General features: G+C 44.8%; 1 pseudogene across 1 annotated transcript; it reads left to right on the top strand.

Moving 5' to 3' along the window:
• The first annotated feature begins 659 nt into the window (after window positions 1-659).
• Window positions 660-2412, top strand: LOC123045822 (uncharacterized; annotated as a pseudogene). The gene has a single exon (XR_006421594.1). The product of XR_006421594.1 is annotated as an uncharacterized protein (transcript).
• The last annotated feature ends 3995 nt before the right edge of the window (window positions 2413-6407 follow it).

The raw sequence follows: 6407 nt of genomic DNA, 5'->3' as shown, positions 1-6407 counted from the left end.
AAGTAAGAGAATATGCAAAATAAGAGCTTGAAAAGGCGGCGACATTGCAAGGAATTGAGCTCGGGAGAGAGAAATTGAGACTTGTGAGAGAAACAGAGGAGTCGAAGATCATATTGCAAGACACTAGCCTCTTAGATGATGCAGACAAGAAGTGGTTGAGCAACATAAAGAAGAGGATTAAAGAGCATAACAATGAAGGCGTTTGATTCATTCATGTATCGCAAATCTATGTATGTATAAATTGTTGAATTTTATTTTGGCATGTGTTGAATTGTTGAAGCATGGTTTATTCTGTTTTGTCGAATTATTCAACTAATGATGATTTGTGCTATATAATGGACATGCATAAATTTACATGGATTTTGTTTAGAATCAAATTTACATGGATATGAAGGTTTACACACAGTATGAAAAGTGTGGTCATCCGGGACGACAACGTTTAGGGATTTAAATTTGCCGAATGGGTTCTAGCTGCTCTTGTAGTCCAAGTAGTCTCACATTGCACATGAACATGCGGTCCGTTGGCTCGTGGCCACTTGTTAATGATTCAAGTGTTATTTTCAAGAAACGGACAATTCAATCCATGCGCGACTGTGACTGGACATATTTTGGCTAGTGCCAGGTACCCTGCAGCCCGGGTAAACCACCATGCATAGCAGAATTTGCCTCGTTGTTTATCACATGTGTACAGTCTCGTGACCAGTGAGCCCGGGCAAGTGCCCGGGGTGGCCGGGCGCTGGCTCCGCCACTGCCCCTAGTGGAGTACTAGTAATTTCCACAAGGTTTACATTTCAAAACAGCTGTCGCCCCCACAAGCCATACATTGATCTCTACTTTAAATAAGCTTAGTAGCAGTGGATTATTCGTTGCATTATTGGAAGCGATGTGTAGCAGGAGGAGGTCCGTCGCCTACTTCGCCCACGGCAGCCACCGGCTGCTCCCAGCGGACGCTGATGACGACGGCGAGTTCACGTGCGACGGCTGTCTGGTTGCCGGCGCCGGGCCCCGGTACCTGTGCGGCCACCCCGGCTGTGGCTTCAAGCTCCACGAGGTATGCGCGCGCAGCTTCCCCAGGACGCTCAAGTCCATCGTCCACTCCCAGCACAGGCTGAAACAGCGCGAGAGCGCCGCCGCCGCCACCGCGGACCACGGCACCGGCGGCGGCAACGTCAGGTGCGAGGTGTGCGGGGAGGACGTGAAGGGCGCGTGCTACGGCTGCAGCACCGGTGCGTGCGCCTCCGCGACAGTCGTCGTGCACCCGCTCTGCGTCCGCCTGCCGCCCGTGGCGCGGGGTCCGGCCGTGGCGCACCCCTGCGGCCACGACGCGTGGCTCGTCAAGAAGTCGGATGGCGGCGTGGCGTCCATGTGCGCGGCGTCGACGTGGCGTGGAGGTACCGGTGCGGGACGTGCCGGGTGGACGTGCACCCGCGGTGCTTCGTGCCGCCTGCGGACCAGTGCCGCGGCGGCGAGGCGTCGGCCATCTCCATGGGGAAGCGCTGCTGCCTTGTGTTTGGGCAGGACTTGACGAGCTGCCTCAACATCAGCTACTACTACCGTGGTGCTGGGTAGTACTATAGTCAAAGAAAAAACAACCATGTTTCAAACAAAAACAGCATGATGTTGCTAGACTCCTCTATTCCACGTTACTACATATAGCAAATGGCATGGCATTTCTAATAAGAACAATCCGGTCATGCAAATGGAAGAAGAAGGTACCATGTCTCTTTCTATTTTCCTGAACTGGAACTAGCGGCCGCTTCCGCTCGCAGTCTCGCCATCACTGCAACGACAACAACCTCGCCGAGGACGCGCGCAGAAGCATCAATCCTCCGGGCGCAGCGGAGACCACAGCCACGAAACGCCGGGCCGAGGGCCCTCGGCCTGGCTCTCCGCAGCGCAGCCGCATCACGCGGTGGAGGTGGCCCCGCGCCCGGCAGCCCGGCCTCCGCGCCGTGCCCCCGCGCTCCTCCCGTGGCTGCGCTGCGCTCGGCTGCCTCCCGGCCACCGCGCCGAGTCCCACGCCCGGCCGTGCGCCGCGCTACGCTGGCCGCCCTGCGGCCCGGCCTCCGCCCGGCCACGCGCCCTCTTGCACGCAGCCAAGACCGCCCGACTGTGGCCGCCGCCCTCCAACCGCCGGCGTCGTGTAGGATGTGGGGGATCGAGCGGGGTGGTGCGGGCTTCGGGTCTCCGACCCTTATCCGTAACCGTCGCCTACTCTCTCTCTCTTATGCGGTGTGGCGGCGGGTGGGCTGGCCAAAGGCCGTGGAGGCCCAAGCCCAGGCGCCTGGCGTGACCTCCGGCCGCCTTCTCTGGGCTGGATTTCATCGATTTTTTCTCTCTTTGTTTTATCAACAGAACTAATTGCTGTATTTTCTGTTGAGTTTAAAATTCCAGAAATATGTCTATATTGATACTTGACATGTTCAATGTGTTTACCACATATCAGATTCTCTAGAACATGTTTTCCGCGATTGAGATTAAATTTTCTCGCACAACAATATAGATTTGCGATTGAGAATTATTATTTTCTCGCAAAACAATCTCATTGTGATTGAGATTAATTTTCTCTCGCAAAATATTAATTCACTTTGCTGAATTATCTTGCAACTTGATACAACATCATCTCATTTAATTTGAGGTATATACAATTCAAGTTCTCACTTGAACATCAAGTTTACAACATCATTACTATTCATTGATTACAATAGTAGTGTATTTCGTTGAGTACGATGCATTCCGGAATGTATGTATCTCCATGTTCGCTATATGTCGAGATTATACGTCTATTTGCAATTGAGATTTTCAATTTCTTGCAAATACATATGCAAAATTCAAAGTGTCATCCTTAGCAATTTGAGATTCACACTATTGATTTCGAGCCACCTTCTTGAAATCTATTAATTTTGCAACATTAAGATGTATTTATATTACGCAATATGTAATATAAATGAATTACCGGTTTTTCACCGGGAATGATATGTTCTATGTGTTTACCACATTGACAAATCTTCATGAACATGTCACACCGGTCGAGATTGATTTTTCCCGCACAACAAACTTGTAAAATTTTGACAATAACATCTCCCTCATTATATTAGGAAAACACAAGGTGATGAGTAGGGTCTACTGCCCATGTGTAGACTATCTCTATTACTGTGAGATCTGTATGATCTTTAATGTGTTTATGTTCAGGTTGAGCATTTTCAAGTTATACACTTGAGTCAAATTTTTGCATTCTTATTACAAAACCATGATGGTTTTTAGTTTACTTCTTGTAAATTAATTATCTCTGGCTTGCCCTTATAAGTAATCAATGACTAACAATTTGAGGCACTTGCCCTCAATGGCCACAACTTACTTAAGCGGGTCATGGACATCAAGATCAGTCTTGCATCCCATGGGATAGCGCGTGCAATCCAAGCCACGCTACCGGGATGCAGAGGACTTCAAGGGCAATGGTTTGAAACTCACTTCAAACCCTCAACCTAACACCATAAAGCTGTCACGGGACCCTATGAGCATGGAGAGCATAATGGTTGAATATGCATCAACCGACATGTTTGGAGACTATACATTTAGTCCTTAGTCTCCTTGGTGATCTATTTATTTATGTCCATTTATGATGTTCTAATAAGAACATGATTATTGTTGTCATCATATATTGTATATCACAATATATTATATCAGCACTTTGATACAAATTCAATTGTATATATTCTATATATCCGACAGTGATTTTCTTGAGAATCTTCATGTCTATATATAGATTTCTACGGGAGTCAATCCGATGAAAAATGATATGTGCCTTGTGGGCATATGCACCACAAACTCTATACTCAGGGAAGTCCAATGTTTGCACTCTCACTGAGAGAAGGAGATATTTTAAAATCGCTAGATGCGATGAGGTATTTGTTGGCTCAACTCGAGTCATATTTACTATCCCTGTGGGTACTCGAGTAACGTCAGGATGCTTCATTGCTTCCCAAGTTTAACTCGTACCCTACTAAGCTATAGAGATATTTGTCAAAATGGTTTCCATAGCGAAACTTATGCTGACAAGAAAGAGAAATACATTCTCTTTACCATATGCAACGGATATGGCAAGCACATTTTCTATGTATCATCTGGATTGTACTACACATACTACAAAACCCGTAGCACATGTTGCGCCCAAGATAGTTTTCCAAAATGTCTTGTACATGAAAAACTTGGCATACTCACCTTGGTCATCGAGACATTGGGTTGAAACCGAAACTATTAGCAATTCCATTGGTTTATGATTATTATGATGCTAAATTCTAACAATATTTGGATTTTGTGTGCACTACATATGACACAGGGAAGCTAATTTTAAGGATGGCGCACCTTAAAGTTTACGCTGAACCACTCAGACTCCTTGAATGCATCAAGTCGAAGTAAGTGGTTTTTCCCAACCATTGACTAGACTATTCAGGTATCCATAGTTTTTCCAAAGACACATCTACATGATGGTCTCAAGTGTGCTTTATTCACATGAAAACATTGATTCATTATCCTGACATCGATTTGAAGCAAGTCGAATGGATAGCATTTGCAGAATTCTCCTTGAGTGCCTTTTTCTATGGCCCTCGGATTGAAGTTTAGCAATTTGTCCTAATGTCTAGACTCAAAATGGTTTGGTAGAATCCCATCCAAAGAATTGAGCTCATTGCATGATCTTTACTTTGAAATTGCAACTTACCAACTTTACGTTGGAGTCATGGAGTTTTACATGCTCATGACCAAACTGCATAATTTTATTCCTCTCTATCTTTGATACGTGGAAATCTACCAAGTATTTCCTATCTGCGGTAATTCGGTAACACACTGATATCATCACCCCGACATACATCATTGGTCCCTCAACATATAGTTGGGATCTATGTGAGGAGTAACTGTATTACCGTCAATACCTCAAGCCCCTCACATGGGGAGTTATTCAAGGCCAGTATGTTGATTCAATGAGGAATATTTCCAGGCATTAGGGGGAGAATTCAAGTACCATAAAGAATGCCAGGAAAATAGTGAAATGCTCAACACATTTCTGCCTCATATCCATGCAATCAAAGAGCTGAACCATGTGTTCAGAAGATTTGCAACATATTGCAAATAACCTGCCAGATTCATTTACTGACTATAAAGGTGTCACACAATCCTACAATCCTACAAAGTATGCCTGAAAGAGTGGAGGTACCAACAAAATCCACTCCACTCCCTGTTCAAAGCAACAGGGGGATATGTATGGTAGAAGTACATCAGGATTCAGCTTCTCGCAAGCAAGGATATCAAGACCTGTGAATCAGTAAATGCAAGTCAAATTCACGTTGGCAGACACCTAATGGGTAGTATACACCCAGTGGACGGGAAACCTCCACCAACCCAGGTCATAGTGCACACAATGACCGGGATATTGGAATACCCGACTTAGCCGCATTGGGAAATCGCGAGCAGTCACCTTGGGTAACGATATTTCCATCAACTCTACATTGATATATAGATTCTGGAGAAACATATAACCGGAAGTCTACAATTGTCGACATACATTTTTCAACTAGATTGCAAAACCTTTCACATGATTCAGGTCCAAAGACCATGGCCATGGCAAAGTGTGAACAACACTCGGACTGAACTCAAGCAAAGGGTATAATCTAGGTAGAAATGATCTTGCTCAATAATGGGAAGGTATTCATAAGAAATACCTACACCAGTTTTCTTCTGGAAACAGAATTGAGAAGAACGAGGTGGTGAAACAAAGAGCAAGTATTGTAGCACAAGGGTTTACGCAGATACCTAACTATTCTCCAGAGATGGAATCTCATTCCGATAACTTATATCATTGGCAGTACAAAATCATCTATCTCTGCAGTTGATAGATGTAGTGATCACATATCCATGTGGCTCACTAGATTCAGACATGTATGATTGATTTCCAATGGAATCTCAATTCTGAATCGAAATACAAAATGCAACATACATTGTGTAAAAATCAGTAAGTCACCATATGACTTATTGTTGTCGGTACATTTGGTACAACCGACTTAGTGAGTTCCTTTCCACAAGGATTACTCCTACAATGATGGTTATCCATGTTTGTCTGTCATACACAGTGATTACTCCTGCAATAACGATACATGTAATCATCTAAACGACGGAGTTTAAATGAAGGATTTGGGTAAAACCAAGATACCGCTCGTTACTACAACTTGAGCACCTTCACTCATACATTTTGGTACACTATGTTGTCTATATCCAAAATATATTGGAGAAATTCATTGTGGACAAGTCTTATACATCCATAACTCTCATGGTGGTTCATTCTCTAGACATAGAGAAAGATCTATTTAGACCAAGAGATGATGGAAATGAAATATTGGGACTCATGCCATTGG

The sequence above is a fragment of the Triticum aestivum genome, chromosome 2B (assembly GCF_018294505.1).
Source record: "Triticum aestivum cultivar Chinese Spring chromosome 2B, IWGSC CS RefSeq v2.1, whole genome shotgun sequence".
Taxonomy (NCBI): domain Eukaryota; kingdom Viridiplantae; phylum Streptophyta; class Magnoliopsida; order Poales; family Poaceae; genus Triticum; species Triticum aestivum.
The sequence above is the reverse complement of the archived record's forward strand: the minus strand, read 5'-3'. Positions and strand labels throughout refer to the sequence as shown.